Below are 15,279 nucleotides of genomic sequence, written 5' to 3' on the forward strand. Positions count from 1 at the left end.
ATTTAAAACCACTGTTTCCTTATTGTTTGTCTGTCTGGATGATCTGTTCATTGAGGTAAGTGGGGTATTAAAGTCCCCTACTATTATTGTCAGTTTCTCCCTTTATGTCTTTAATATTTGCTTTGCATATTTAGGTATCCTATATTAGGTGCATATATGTTAAAGAACATTACATCCTCTTCTTGTTTTGATCCCTTTATCATTATATAATGCCCTTCTTTGTCTTTTGCTATAGACTTTGTTTTAACATTTACCTTGATATGAATATTGCTACCCCAGCTTTCTTTTCATTTACACTTGCATGAAATATATTTTTTCACCCCCTCGCTTTCGGTCTTTGTGTGTCTTTAGCTCTGAACTGAGTCTCTTGTAAGCAGCATATAGATGGGTCTTGTTTTTTTACCCAGTCACCCTAGGTCTTTTGATTGGAGCATTTAGTCCATTGACATTTAAAGTGATTATTGATAGGTATGTATTTATTGCCATTTTGCTACTTGTTTTTCTGGTTGTTTTTGTAGTTCTTCTCTGTTATTTTCTTCTTCTTTTAGTTTATTCCCCTTGTTGTTTGATGATTTTCTTTTGTGGTACATTTGTGTTCCTTTTTCTCTAGGTTTTTTTTTTGTATCTATGGTAGGTTTTTGATTTGTGGTTACCATGGGGTTCATATATATTGACCTATATCTACTTATTTTAAACTGACAGTGTTTTAAATTGAAACACATTCTAAAAGATGTATATTTTTTACTCCCCTCTTTCATGTTCTGTGTTTTTGATGTCATATTTTACATCTTCACATCTATCCCTTAACTTTTTACTAAGTTACAGTTGAATTTACAAATTTTGTATTTTAATCTTCATACTAGCTTATTTAAGAGGTGGATCCACTGTCTTTACTATATATTTGCCTTTAGTAGTAGGATATTTTTTTTCCTATAAATTCTTCTCATTGTAGCCTTTTCATTTCCCCTTAGAGAAGACCCTTTAACATCTCTTTTAGGGTTGGTTTAATACTGATGAGCTCTTTTAGTCTTTGCTTGTTGAGAAGTTCTTTATCTCTCCTTCAATTCTGAATGATAACCTTGCTCAGTAAAGCATCCCAGGTTGTAGATTTTACCCCTTCAGCACTCTAAATATATCATGCTACTCCCATCTGGCTTGCAAAGTTTCTGTAGAAAAATCAGTTGATAGTCTCACAGGGGTTCCCTTGTATGTGACTCATTGTTTTTCTCTTGCTGCTTTTAGAATTCTCCCTTTATCTTTAACTTTTGCCATTTAAATTATGATATGTCTTTGTGTGGGTCTTTTTGGGTTCATCTTGTTGGGGACTCTGTGCTTTCTGTACGTTCATATCTGTTTCCTTCTTCAGGTTCAGGAAGTTTTCAGCCATAATTTCAACAAACACATTTTCTACCCCTTTCTCTCTTTCTTCTCCTTCTGGGATCCCTATAATGTGAATGTTAATATGCTTGATATGGTCCCAAAGGTCCCTTAAACTGTCCTCATTTTTTTTTAACATCTTCATTGGAGTATAATTGCTTTACAACGTTATGTTAGTTTCTGCTTTATAACAAAGTGAATCAGCTATACATATACATATATCCCCATATCTCCTTCTTCTGCGTCTCCCTCCCATCCTCCCTATCCCACTCCTCTAGGTGGTCACAAAGCACCGAGCTGATCTCCCTGTGCTATGTGGCTGCTTCCCACTAGCTATCTATTTTACATTTGGTAGTGTATATATGTACATGCCACTCTCTCACTTCGTCCCAGCTTACCCTTCCCCCCTCCCTGTGTCCTCAAGTCCATTCTCTACGTCTGCGTCTTTATTCCTGTCCTGCCCCTAGGTTCTTCAGAACGATTTTTTTTTTTTTTAGATTCCATATATATGTGTGAGCATATGGTATTTGTTTTTCTCTTTCTGACTTACTTCACTCTGTATGACAGACTCTAGGTCCATCCACCTCACTACAAATAACTCAATTTTGTTTCTTTTTATGGCTGAGTAATATTCCATTGTATATATGTGCCACATCTTCTTTATCCATTCATCTGTTGATGGACACTTAGGTTGCTTCCATGTTCTGGCTATTGTAAATAGAGCTGCAATGAACAGTGTGGTTTGTGCCTCTTTTTGAATTATGGTTTTCTCAGGGTATATGCCCAGTAGTGGTATTGCTGGGTCATTTGGTAGTTCTATTTTTACTTTTTTGAAGAACCTCCATGCTGTTCCCCATAGTGGCTGTTATCAGTTTACATTCCCAACCAGCAGTGCAAGAGTGTTCCCTTTTCTCCACACCCTCGCCAGCATTTATTGTTTGTAGATTTTTTGATGATGGTCATTCTGACTGGTGTGAGGTGATACCTTATTTTAGTTTTCATTTGCATTTCTCTAATGATTAGTGATGATGAGTATCCTTTCATGTGTTTGTTGGCAATCTGCATATGTTCTTTAGAGAAATGTCTATTTAGGTCTTCTGCCCATTTTTGGATTGGGTTGTTTGTTTTTTTGATATTGAGCTGCATGAGCTGCTTGTAAATTTTAGAGATTAATCTTTTGTCAGTTGCTTCATTTGCAAATATTTTCTCGTTTTCTGAGGGTTGTCTTTTCATCTTGTTTATGGTTTCCTTTGCTGTGCAAAAGATTTTAAGTTTCATTAGGTCCCATTAGTTTATTTTTGTTTTTATTTCCATTTCTCTAGGAGGTGGGTCAAAAAGGATTTTGCTGTGATGTATGTTATAGAGTGTTCTGCCTATGTTTTCCTCTAAGAGTTTTATAGTGTCTGGTCTTACATTTAAGTCTTTAATCCATTTTGAGTTTATTTTTGTGTGTGGTATTAGGGAGTGTTAGGGAGTATTTCATTCTTTTACTTGTAGCTGTCCAGTTTTTCCAGCACCACTTATTGAAGAGGCTCTCTTTTCTCCATTGTATATTCTTGCCTGCTTTATCAAAAGTAAGGTGACCATAGTTGCATGGGTTTATCTCTGGGCTTTCTATCCTGTTCCATTGATCTATATTTCTGTTTTTGTGCCAGTACCATACTGTCTTGATTACTGTAGCTTTGTAGTATAGTCTGAAGTCAGGGAGCCTGATTCCTCCAGCTCCATTTTTCTTTCTCGGGGTGTTTTGCGTTTCCATACAAATTGTGAACTTTTTTGTTCTAGTTCTGTGAAAAATGCCATTGGTAGTTTGTTAGGGATTGCATTGAATCTGTAGACTGCTTTGGGTAGTATAGTCATTTTCACAATGTGGATTCTTCCAATCCAAGAACATGGTACATCTCTCCATCTGTTTGTATCATCTTTAATTTCTTTCATCAGTGTCTTATAGTTTTCTGCATACAGTTCTTTTGTCTCCTTAGGTAGGTTTATTCCTAGGTATAACTGTCCTCATTTTTAAAATTATGTTTTTCTCTTTGCTGTTCTGATTGGGTGATTTTCATTATTCTATCTTCCAGATCAGTTGCATTCTTTTGTATCACCTAGTCTGCTGTTAAATCTGTCTAGTGTATTTTTTGTTTCTGTTATTGTATTCTTCAGCTCTGTGTGCTTCTTTTTTATATTTTCTAGTTTCTTATTAAAATTGTCACTGTGTTCACCGAGTCTTTTCACAAGTTCAGTTAGCATTCTTATTACTAATGCTTTGAACTTTTTATCTGGTAAATTATTTATCTATTTCATTAGTTTAGTTTTGTTTTCTTGGCCTTTTATTTGAAAGAAATTTCTCCATCTTCTTGTTTTCTGTAACTTTGTATGAAATTATGTGAAACATTTACCTATTCCAGTCTTGATGGGGTGTCCTTGTGTGTGAATGTCCCTACCTGGTCTCTGTGTGCCCAGTGACTTTGGTGGGAGAGCTGTATCTGAAGTGAGCATAAATCACATCTTCCTCTGGTGTGTGCTGGCAGCTATCACTTGCTGGGAGTTGGGCTGGAGACGGAGGGGCTTGAGCCAGAGCCAGGTGTGAGCCAGGGCTTCTCCTATGCTCAGTGGCCATCATTGCCCTGTTGTGGGTAGGATTGGGTCCTGGGGTGCTGGAGCAGAAGTCTTGAGGGTCAGGTCCAAGCTGTTCCCATCCCTTCTAAGTGTGTGCTCTCCCCACTCTCAGTAATGGCACCTTTGCCCCAGAGGGCAGCAGCACTGAAGTAAGAGGGTTTGAAGCAGGTGCCCAGTCAGTTCAGGGCATGTGCTAGGGCTGTCCCTGCATGTCAGTCAGAATTCCAGATCACTCTCAATTTGCTGCCTCCTGTGGCACCAGTAATGGCTGCCCTTGCCCTGTTGTGATGCAGTGCCAGGTCCTAGCTAGGCCCATCTCCTGCAGCTGCACACTCTCCTCTGCAATGGCAGCCTTCACCCTATTATGGACCTGTGCCGGAGCAGGTGGGGCCAGGGCCGGTGCTTGGTGATGGCCAGGGTGCGCACGCGGACAGGACAGTTGATCTGGGAGACCAGCCAGAGCCCCAGGCAGTTTCAGTCTGCTGCTCCTCCTCCTTGCTCCCTGGAGTAATCAAGTGTGTGTGCACTCTCCATAGATAGTCTTAGTTTCTTTTCATCCATCTGTAAGTCCTACTGGTTTTCAAACCAGTTAAGGGGACTTGTCTTCCCAGTGTCGGATCCCATGGCTGGGGTGCCCAAGGTATTGTTTGAATCCATGGCTCCCCAGGGAGGATCTCCAAGCCTGTGATATCCCCCTCCTTTTTTATGTCCCCTCCTACGGTCACGGGTCCTAACGCGATCACTTCTCCTCTTTTCCTACTTAACACTGTGTGGATCTTTCTTTACAGGCTTTGTTGTAGAAGAATCTTTCCGCCAGTCTCCAGTTTGTTTTCAGTGAGAATTGCTCCACATGTAGATGTATTTTTGATGTGTTCATGGTGGGAAAGTGAACTTACTGTCCTCCTACTCTGCCATATTGACCTCCTCCCATCTATTCCTTATATTTAAAAATAGTTTTTCGGGCTTCCCTGGTGGCGCAGTGGTTGAGAGTCTGCCTGCCAATGCAGGGGACACAGGTTCATGCCCCGGTCCGGGAAGATCCCACATGCTGCAGAGCGGCTGGGCCCATGAGCCATGGCCGCTGAGCCTGCGCGTCCCGAGCCTGTGCTCCGCAACGGGAGAGGCCACAACGGTGAGAGGCCCGCCTACAGCAAAAAAAATAATAATAATAGTTTTTCATATATATTTTATATATTTGGGGATTTTACAATATGCTGTTGTTATATGAGGACTCCTGGTTTTCCTTTAACTCTGTGTTACTAAGCTTCATCTATGTTGTTGAGTATAGCTATGGTCTATTTCATTTTGTGAGTAAACTACACATTATTTATTCTCCTGTTGAATTCTATTAGCAGTTTGTTATTGTTAACAAGTATTGTTTTTACACACTCACTCATGTGTAAGGTTTTCTTTAGGATTCATATAATACCATAAGTGTAAATGCTGAGTCAAAGGAAATACATATGTTTACCTTTACTAAGTGTTTGTATATTCAGTTATATTCAAAGTAGTCTCCCTTATAATAGTTTACTTTGCAAAATATATTTTCTTAAGTTATATTATCCATATGCCCAAGAACCCATAATGGTTTTCTGATCAAATGACTCTCCATAGTGTATTCAAAATTCTCCAGTGACTGGCAATCCTATGTCCATTGAAAGTCATCTCTCACTGTTCCCCTTAAGGTTCACTTCACTCCAGGCCTGTGACCTCATTGTCTCACCTGACTTTCCCTGCTTTTCTTGTCTCATCTTACGTTCTATCTCCTCCTTATCAATCTCAGTCTTAGAGGTTTGAGAACACAGACTCTGGAGCTTGAATCTCTGCTTTATCACCGTAAGCTGGGAGACCTTATTCTTCTCTGTGTCTCAATTTACCCATCTGTGAAATGGGGATAATAACAGAACTTACCCAGAGGGTTGTTGTAAGGATTCAATGAATTAATATCCACAAAATTCTTAGAACAGTAAACACTATATAAAAGTTTGATTTTTTAAAAATTACTTCAGAACAGGCTCTTATATTTTTCTAGAAGTATTTTATGACTAAAATAATTTTACATAGTGTTGAATTTCATTAAAAATGCATCATAGGGGGGCTTCCCTGGTGGCGCAGTGGTTGAGAGTCCGCCTGCCGATGCAGAGGACGCGGGTTCGTGCCCCGGTCCGGGAAGATCCCACATGCCGCAGAGCAGCTGGGCCCGTGAGCCATGGCCGCTGGGCCTGCGCATCCAGAGCCTGTGCTCCGCAACGGGAGAGGCCACAACAGTGAGAGGCCCGCATACAGCAAAAACAAACAAACAAACAAACAAAAAATGCATCATAGGGCTTCCCTGGTGGCGCAGTGGTTGAGAGTCCGCCTGCTGATGCAGGGGGCACGGGTTCGTGCCCTGGTCCGGGAAGATCCCACATGCCGTGGAGCGTCTAGGCCCGTGAGCCATGGCTACTGAGCCTGCGTTTCCGGAGCCTGTGCTCCGCAAAGGGAGAGGCCACAACAGTGAGAGGCCCGCGTACAGCAAAAAAGAAAAAAAAAGAAAAAGCATCATAAGTACCTTGCCTGAGAGCAGAAACCATTTTGGTACAACTTTCTTTCCAAGTATTTAGTTCAAGTTAGGTTTGTTGAAGAATAAAATGCAATAAAAATTCTTTGGGAATCAGATTCCTAAGTGTTCATAGTCTTTGTACTGGCTACAGAAAAGCAGCTATCTCATGCATAAAGTGCCATTTGGCTACTAATTTCATTGCCATGACACTAACTTATGATCCAGACCTTAGCACTAAGCCTAAATAATTCACCTTAGAACCTAAATCCTAAAGAAATAACTTGGGACATAGGATAGAAAGAGTCTCCAAAATAAAGAAGACTGGGATGTGCCCATTTTTCTAACTCTAAACAGGGTTCTATCTTCTGAAGACTGGATTGAATTGCAGGAAGCTGTGTTTTCCTAGAGAATTACTCTAGTGAAAAGGTGAAATAACACAGGGTCCCGGAGCAGACCTGAACAAGGCACCTTGGTGTACTCCCAAAGGCTGACACTGCACCATGGTGTCCACTCTCCAGCATCATGCTCCAGCTAGGTGCCATGTTCACTTGAAGGGGTGAGCTCCCATGGCATTGCCATTTCTGAGCTTATTGATCAGCATTAGCTGTCATGACTACAGGTTGCTGGACAACCCAGTTAATCTTTAAAGATAAGTCTTCTTTGATTGCACACTATAACATTATTCTTGCAAGGGCCATTTTCTGAAGGACTTCTGGAGCAACAGAAAAAGCCATAAATTGCTTTCTACTGCTGGGAAAAATCATGTGTCTGTTTAAGTATACTAGCATCTTCAGCCGGCTTTTGTGATTGCAGCATTTTTAGACTCAATAGAGCCACATATTAAAGCAAACTCTCTCTAAGAATTTGAGTATCCTCTCTCTGTAGTTTGAAGCACACAGATGAAGATAAAGATGCATTGGAGAGGAAAACTTGTTTCTCCCAGAGAGGCAGAACAGCGATTGTGAAGTGTTAAAGGACCCAGAAAAGGGATAATGATGAGAATTGCAGGTATTCTTGAGCTATTGGATCAATTCAAAATGCATGAGTTTTTCAATTTTCAGAGAATACTATAAATGAAAAAAGTTGTCATGCCAGTTGACATTTAAATATTGCTGACTTGTAGTTTTAACAAAGTAACTCATATTGCCATGAGTTGGAGGTAGCAAAGACCTGCATAATCACTGAATCTGTCCATCTGTTTGAGTTCTTAAATTCAGTTTTTCTTGAGTCTTTGATCTTAAAGTATTAACAAAATTCTTATATTTTTATTGGATAGGCACGTAGTGTAAGAAACGAAAAGAACTGTGTTTTTATGTTTTAAAAAGTTAAGGGGAAAGAGAAAAGACTTTGAAAATATAGGTAATACTTATAAGTAAGTATTTTAAAAGTGTGACTAACCTACTTCTCTGTAATTAGATAGTGAGCTGGGATGTTACAAAGCTGGGAAAGGAAGAAGAAAATTTTTTTCTCCATAGAAGTGGTAGTTGGAATTTTTTCTGTATTAGAAAGAAAGAAGTCTTAAACTTAAGAAATGTGATGTCATCCTTCATCCTTTTTAAACTAACCTTTGGCCCATTTAAGAATTAAAATAATGTATAGCCTTCTAAAATTGTAAGAGGATTCTCCAATAACATGCTTGGAATGAAGAGATCAGGATGACTATTCTTTAATCCGAACAAGTTATTTATAAGATTATGAAAAATCCAGGTTCTTGCCTATCCTCCCTTCAGAGCAAGACATTATTAAATTATGAGACAGAAAAAAGAACCATGAATCTGTTACATCCAGTAATCACTCAAAAAGTTTCAGTGATTATTGAAAGCAGGTTAATGCAAAACTCAGCTATTTGTCTTTGATATACATGAGAATTCTTTGGACATTTCATCTAAATCATTTTGAAGCACCCAGGAGCTTAGTACTATAATGCAAACAGACCCATTTTTATAAATTAGGTAGTGGTACACATTCATTAAAAGGTACACCGTATTACTATAGGCCAAAGGCTCCTTCATTTCATTATATAACAATGACAGCAACTCAGTTTAAGTGTATAATGACCCAAGCCATCCATAGCAGCAAAAATTTAATAGCAACCTTATCTGGAATGCTGAGGAGGAGCACTTCCCAAGAAATCATTACAGACTCTTCAGTTTCCAAAACAATTGTCTTTAATACTGTAAGCAGTAGGGAGAAGATAGGCACATTAGCACAGCTTTACTTTTTATAAATAGCATTTAATACACCATATTCAGATGCTGTTGGGCTAAGCATCTTATGTCAAATACTTTTAGAGTTGATAGTACCAGGATACTAAAGAAATAGTACTAGGATTTCTTTTTTTTTTTGAAAGACTAGACACAATGCTGGCATTCTCACAATGGGACTTAGGAGGGTTTGTATGTTAATAAAGTTTGAAAGCAAAAACCTTAACCATGTGTCCTTAGAGAAATGTAAAACTTCTTGACATAAATTTCAGTTACAATAAGAAGAAAACCATTAAGAAGAAATTTTGTCAGTTCAATGTAGAAACATTAGCATCATTAAGTTCACGTGTTCTCCTTGGAGCATGAAGTCACAGAATAGCCTCACCATATGATAGCTCTTCATCTGCCCTATAGTTTCTCACATTAAAAGTTTTTCTTTTATTATTGCATGAGAAGTACTCACGTGTGAATTTCCCTTTCTCAGGGAAGCAAATATATTTTTAATTGTTGTAGTATGTTATTAGATTAACATGGAAGAGAAGCCTTAATGAGATTGCTGAAATTAAAGGCTGGGTTCACATCCTCACTGGGATGCTTCTACTCAGTACATGCCGGCCTGAACTGCAAGGCATGCCATTCACACCTGGCATACCCTCCTGGGGCATTAGGGTTCCTTGATGATAGGAAATATAATTGTTAACTTTATATTACACAGACACAAGTGGATTATGAATATACTGAACAATTTTCCTGCATTTTAATATGAATAAAATAAGGCTGTAAAGAAATTTCGTATTTGTGCTGTACTGCTCCGGAGGTAGGCTCCCAGGTTTCCAGGAATAAGCACACTTGCCTTTCAGTTAAGGGCATTTTGGAAGGAAGGTCTGAGGAGGACCAGCTTAAACAATAGGGAGCGTGACCCACTGTCTGTAGAAAGCATGTGTTAGATTATAACTTAAGCCAAAGAAATTCAAATATAGTTTTGTCTCAAGATACATTCCAATGGGACTTTTTCTCTAACTGCAAAAAGAACTGGGAGAAACACTGGTTTTGAATTCTCGACCTTATGCTTAAAATGTAATCAAGCTATTTTGGAATTAATTTAGGCATTATTTATTTGGAGAGAGTAGATTTATCAACTTGCTTCATACTTTCTACTTCTTACCTCTTTTGATTTGCCCCTTGGGTTTGGGGGGGGGGGTTGGTAGTTCTTTTTGATAATCATTGTTATCAGCTATCTCAGTTATAAAGACCTCCTTCAATGTTAGATGGTTTGACCAATTTGAATTGCTGTTTAAATACATTATGTATATAAACATCATCCTAACAGAAACAGTTTGCAGATATTAGTCTTTTGTCTTCTGACTCTGAATATGTACATCTGCATGAAGGAGTATACTTTCTATGGAAGAACTTCAACTATGATGATTTTCTCCATCTTAATATAATACCACCCAACAACCTCTTAGTCAAGGGAAATATCAGACCCCTGCCCTGCCTTCAAGGAGTTTCTAGTCTGTTATGGGAGATGAGATTAAGACATAGAAAACAATTTTAGAAAAAAACTGCCCCGTAAGCTGTTAACTTAATTAAACAAGGAGGCCATCAGACTAAGGTGGCTCTCATGCCAAGGAGGCCGACAGAAGCAAACCAAAAGCTGAGCCAGTAAATGCCTCTAGGTCACGAAATTAAAACACTAAGGACAGTTAATCACAAACAGCTAACTAGGCTTTAAGTTCTAGCCAATCAAGTAATTTCTTTTCTTTGCTTCTGCACCTTCTCTGTATAAGTCCTTTCCCTGGTTCCTGTCCTCAGGGAGCTCCTAACCACTTCCCATTTGGCATACTCCAATTCAAATCCATTTTGGCTCAAGTAAACTCTTAACATTTTTAATATGCCTCTGTTTATCTTTTAATGAAGGTATAGAAATATACATTCAGAAAGGAATTTGCTGTACAAGACACAGAGCCTTTCTTCATAGTTTACTTGCCAACATCTAGCAAAGAACATGTATTTTAGTGTTGAAGCAGGCACTAGTCATGATTACACTTCCCCACATTTTTTTAATGCAGTCTCTGTATTCTGAAGAGCTTTCAGTTGATCCTCACAACAATTTTGTGAGATAGGCAAGGCTTTTCTTCCATTTCACAGAGAAAGAAACTAAGATTCACAAAGGCTAAATAACGTGTCCAGGGTCATAAACCTAAAAAGTGGTATCACAGTACTTGACCCTACTCCAGTGATTTCAAGTTCAGGTATATTTTCTCAATACTATGCTGCAAGATTTCATGCCATTTAAAGTCCTTTATAGTTATGACTTTGTATTTATAAGTATGACCTTTATAGTCACATTGAAAGGAATCAACTCTGGAACTCAGACCTACTATATCTGGGTGCTCAGAAACATACAAAATAACTTTCTCAAAATGAGGTCTGTGGAGCTCAGAGATGAGGAAAAATAGAAATAGAAATTTGGAATACTGTATACTACAGGCCTCTCTGGGAGACTCATAGTGTACATGGAATAGAAAAGACCTTGAGAAATACTACAAAGAATAAGCTTGCTTACTGGTTTCCCAAACTAATCTGGACCTGGGTCATCCTTTCTATCCCAATTATTAACAGTTTCCACATTAATTTTGAATTAGAGCTTATTTATATAAATTTATATAATACAATTATTTATATAAATCTCTTAGTTAAGAGTGGGATTAAAAAATTAAGCCTAGTTTGAAATTCGCAATACCGAATTGGGTAGTAAATGCCTGGAATATGAATCTTATTCTCCTTTACCTTTGAAGGTCCCTGTAAAGAAAGGAGAGGATCTTTTGGCTTCTTTTTTCCTCCTGCTTCCATCCTTTGGCTGTTCCAGAGCTGTTAACCACCATGCTGTGATGGTTTGAAATAAGCCAGCCTCACTATGAAAAACTTTGATAGTTTCAACATCTCTTTATTTTCCTCCCTGTAGTGATCACTGTGGCACAAAATGATTTTTGAGGTTACGGGATAAGAAAAAAAGTGCTATGAAAGCAGGTCTTATTGATCCTTTTGTAGGAGGTCTTATCATCGAGGATGGAAGATGCTGTTACTGAACTGCTTTTTACCAGCCTATGGAAGAGTCGATGCATTAAGTTGAAAAGAATGGGCTTAGATCATAAATCTGTTCTTTGGGGAAACTACAGATTCAAGCTCTTTGAAGATATTTATTCTTTCAAAGTTCTTAATTTATGTTTATTCATTTCCCCTAGTTGATTTCAGGCACAAAGATAAGAAGGAAAACTTAATTCTTTACTGTGGGCATGCCTGGTCAGTGATTAGTATGAAAATGCTTTCTAAGTTTTCCAAAATTGCTTTTAAAATAACCATATTTTGCTACCTTTATTGGAATGCTTCTGTGTTTGATACTAGTTTAAATCTTGCTATTTTGTGAATATTATAAAGTAAAACCCCAAAGAAAAAAGGCTGAGAGGAAATTCACCAAAATATTAACAATGATGGTTTTCTTAGGAAAGTGGAATTTCTAATATCTTACATATTTTTCACATTTTATGCAGTACTGTTATACTATTACATAATATTACAATGAAAATCAGGGGAAAAAAGTACTAAAATTATGTAAAATTGAAAATTAGTGTCCTGTTTCTCCGTAAACTACAGGCATGATTTAAAACTTTGTTTTTCCCTTAATCACCACCTTAAAAAAAGGGGAGGGGGGCCGAGTAAATGTATAATATTTCCAATAGTAATGCTTTGCTAAAAGTAAATGATCACATGATGATGATTAAACATTTAGATCTGCCTCCAATAAAGAAATGAGGAACGGCCTAATTACTGTAGTTTGCCAGTAAAAACCTATTCATTTATCATTTCACCGAACATTACCACCAGAGTTTTACAAAAAGAGCCTTTTTCAATCAATGACTTCCTTCTCTCATAAACTGGGGTTTCTGTTGAGCAGACGGGAGGGATTTAGCTGACACTCGCTGAGCAGAGCCCTCCAGCCTTCACCATGAGTGCTTGGGGAGACTAAGACTGATTTACATGCATCAGGTCTTAGGAGCTATTGCTCTAAATAATCGGAAACCGCAAATCGGAAACCGGGCATCTATCAGTTCTCCTCCCTTCATGTTTCTTGTGTAGATTTATTTCTCATATAAATTCACTTTCCTATTGGTTTTGATACAGGTAAGACCAGAAAGACTTTACTGAAAAGATTGGGGTAGTCAGTCGAGATTGTTTTTTCTGTCCTGAGAGAAACTAGAAATAAGTTTATATGAAGAAGTAAGATTTTTCTTTGACGATACAGGAGGAAATATTGTATGTATTTAATATATCCCTAGGATCATTCCCTAAACTCCATACTCAGGTGCTAAATTTAGCCAGTCTACTTTGACATGTTTTAGTGATGTTTCCTTAACTTCTCTGTGTGTGACTAATAAACCTTGATGACAGAAGCTTCCCAATAAAGTTGATAATGAGCGATCCTGAAATTAATCATATGGTTTATGGACTCTCTAGACCCCTAGTTTCTCTTCTGTTCCTTTTTTTTTCTTTTTTTTTTAAGCTGTCTGTTGCCTTTAATTAACATCTAAATAGATACCATATTCTTCTATAATTACAATATGGAAATGTCTATGAACAAAATAGATAATTTTTGTCATATGCCTAGGAAAGAATGGTGACAATAAGATTCATCCAAGGTTTTAGCAGCAACATCTAGTCAGCCAGGGCGTGCGTGGTCAGTGTCTGGGGACAGAGCTAAATATCCACAACCCGTGCATACCTTTGACGACTTCTTTTAGTACCTGATTTACCATCTGGTGCTGCTGGACCGTTCTCTTCTCCTTAAATTCTTCCGATTCGATTTGAATTTCGTACAGTGCCCCACAGCCTCCTGAAATGTCAGTGACTTTGATAGCTGTAGCTCGAGGAGAATTTTCTTTGAGAATTTGGGTCACTTTGAGCTCCCCCTCAGTCTGCGAGGCAAACATGCGCTGGGCACAGTGGCGAAGTAGAAGCCGGTGGTTCCGCGGAGCAGAGGCGCTGCCGCCGCGGGTCTCCACACCACCGGGCCCGGCCGACACGGCCCGCCATCTCTGTTCCTTTTTTTACCACCTTAATGGATGCTATTTCACGAACTGCCGTAAGAAATTGCAACGATTGTGAGGTCCGTATCACTTATCATACCAACCTAAAGGGTGAGATATTTCTGTGGATAGGTATAAGTTAGCAGAAAACACAAGGAAGAAAGCATATTACTAGGACTTGAGAGTGATTAAATCTTTGGATTATCTAGTTGTCACATTTAAATCTACTTTTCCAGCATTTCTCTGCAACTTATCTCTCATGAGTCCCTCACCTGCATCCTGGACTCCAGCCGTGTGCATTTTGATGGGTCATGTAGTTCGATATAGGAGAGTTTGATACCACCTTCTCCTCCTATACCCTATCCTGGCTGAAAACCATCGCTCCAGCCATGCCACATTTTTTGGATACTCTGAGCATTGGCCTCCTTATGAATCTGGGTCTGACCCTGCGGTTTCCTCATTTATAATGGTCTTCCCACACTTCTCTGCTCTACCTCCTCCTAGATGCCTCTCATATATCAAGAATTAGCTCGAGCACTGTCACCTTTTGAGATTTCACCGCCTTCCTCAGTACTACCACCGTACCTTGAAATGTATTCCTTTCAGCACATGGGATATGTTGTGTTAGGATTATTTATTTCCATGCCTGTCTCTCCCTTCAGGATATGAGTACCTCAGTATCAGACAGTGGCTTATTCATCTTTGTATCCCATCACCTAGCAAAGCCTGGGAAAACCTAGATTCACAGTGAATGTTGGCTGAATGATTCGTTGCTGAATGAATTGTGAATCTGAAGGCTGTAGATGAAGATTCTGGCAGGTGTGGTTGGAGAGAAAAGAGTTTTGAAAAGATTATGGACATGGGCTGTGTGCTGTCAAAGGAGAGCTGGTCCATATGGAGCATCTTGGGCAGCAGGCTTCTTGGGTAGAAGTGGAGAACAGTGAGAGAAGGAGTAGGTTTTCAATAACAATATCAATTATTTTGAATTTTTTCTTGGGGTCGTCCTGAACATGTGTTCTTATTCCTTTCTTATGCATTCATCTACTATATGGGTGAATTAATATAAAACGAAGTCACTGCTTCTAGCCATCAGGTTTTATGTTTGCTTAGAGCTGTCTCACATAGAATGATGAAATTCCAAGAAATTCGGTATTTTCCTAATCCTTTGCAATCTGTAGTTCTACAGAAAGCTTCTATAAGCGATCCAAATGATCTGATGGAAGGCTCTTCTTGCTGGTCTCTATGTAGCTTGAATGCTTAAGGATCCTATGGTGAGAAAAATGACTTTGGCAGCTACTGGGTTAGAACCATGCATCGTTCATTCAATGGGACAAAACACTGCCTAAGTCAGGGGAATAATATGCATTTTAGTATATCAGTGGGGAAATACTAAATATCAGTGGGGAAATACTCCTGCAGAGGGCAGGAGGTGGGGTGGGATATGATTCTAGTT

At 38.7% G+C, this 15,279-nt stretch overlaps 1 long non-coding RNA gene and 1 pseudogene across 2 annotated transcripts in view; one reads left to right on the forward strand and one right to left on the reverse strand.

The window, feature by feature from the left end:
- LOC117314471 (uncharacterized) overlaps nucleotides 1-15,279 on the forward strand; it is a 534,931-nt gene that overhangs the window by 174,269 nt on the left and 345,383 nt on the right. The window lies entirely within an intron of this gene.
- On the reverse strand, nucleotides 13,479-14,126 carry LOC101339026 (bolA-like protein 3 pseudogene; annotated as a pseudogene).

The sequence above is a fragment of the Tursiops truncatus genome, chromosome 12 (genome assembly GCF_011762595.2).
Source record: "Tursiops truncatus isolate mTurTru1 chromosome 12, mTurTru1.mat.Y, whole genome shotgun sequence".
Taxonomy (NCBI): Eukaryota; Metazoa; Chordata; class Mammalia; order Artiodactyla; family Delphinidae; genus Tursiops; species Tursiops truncatus.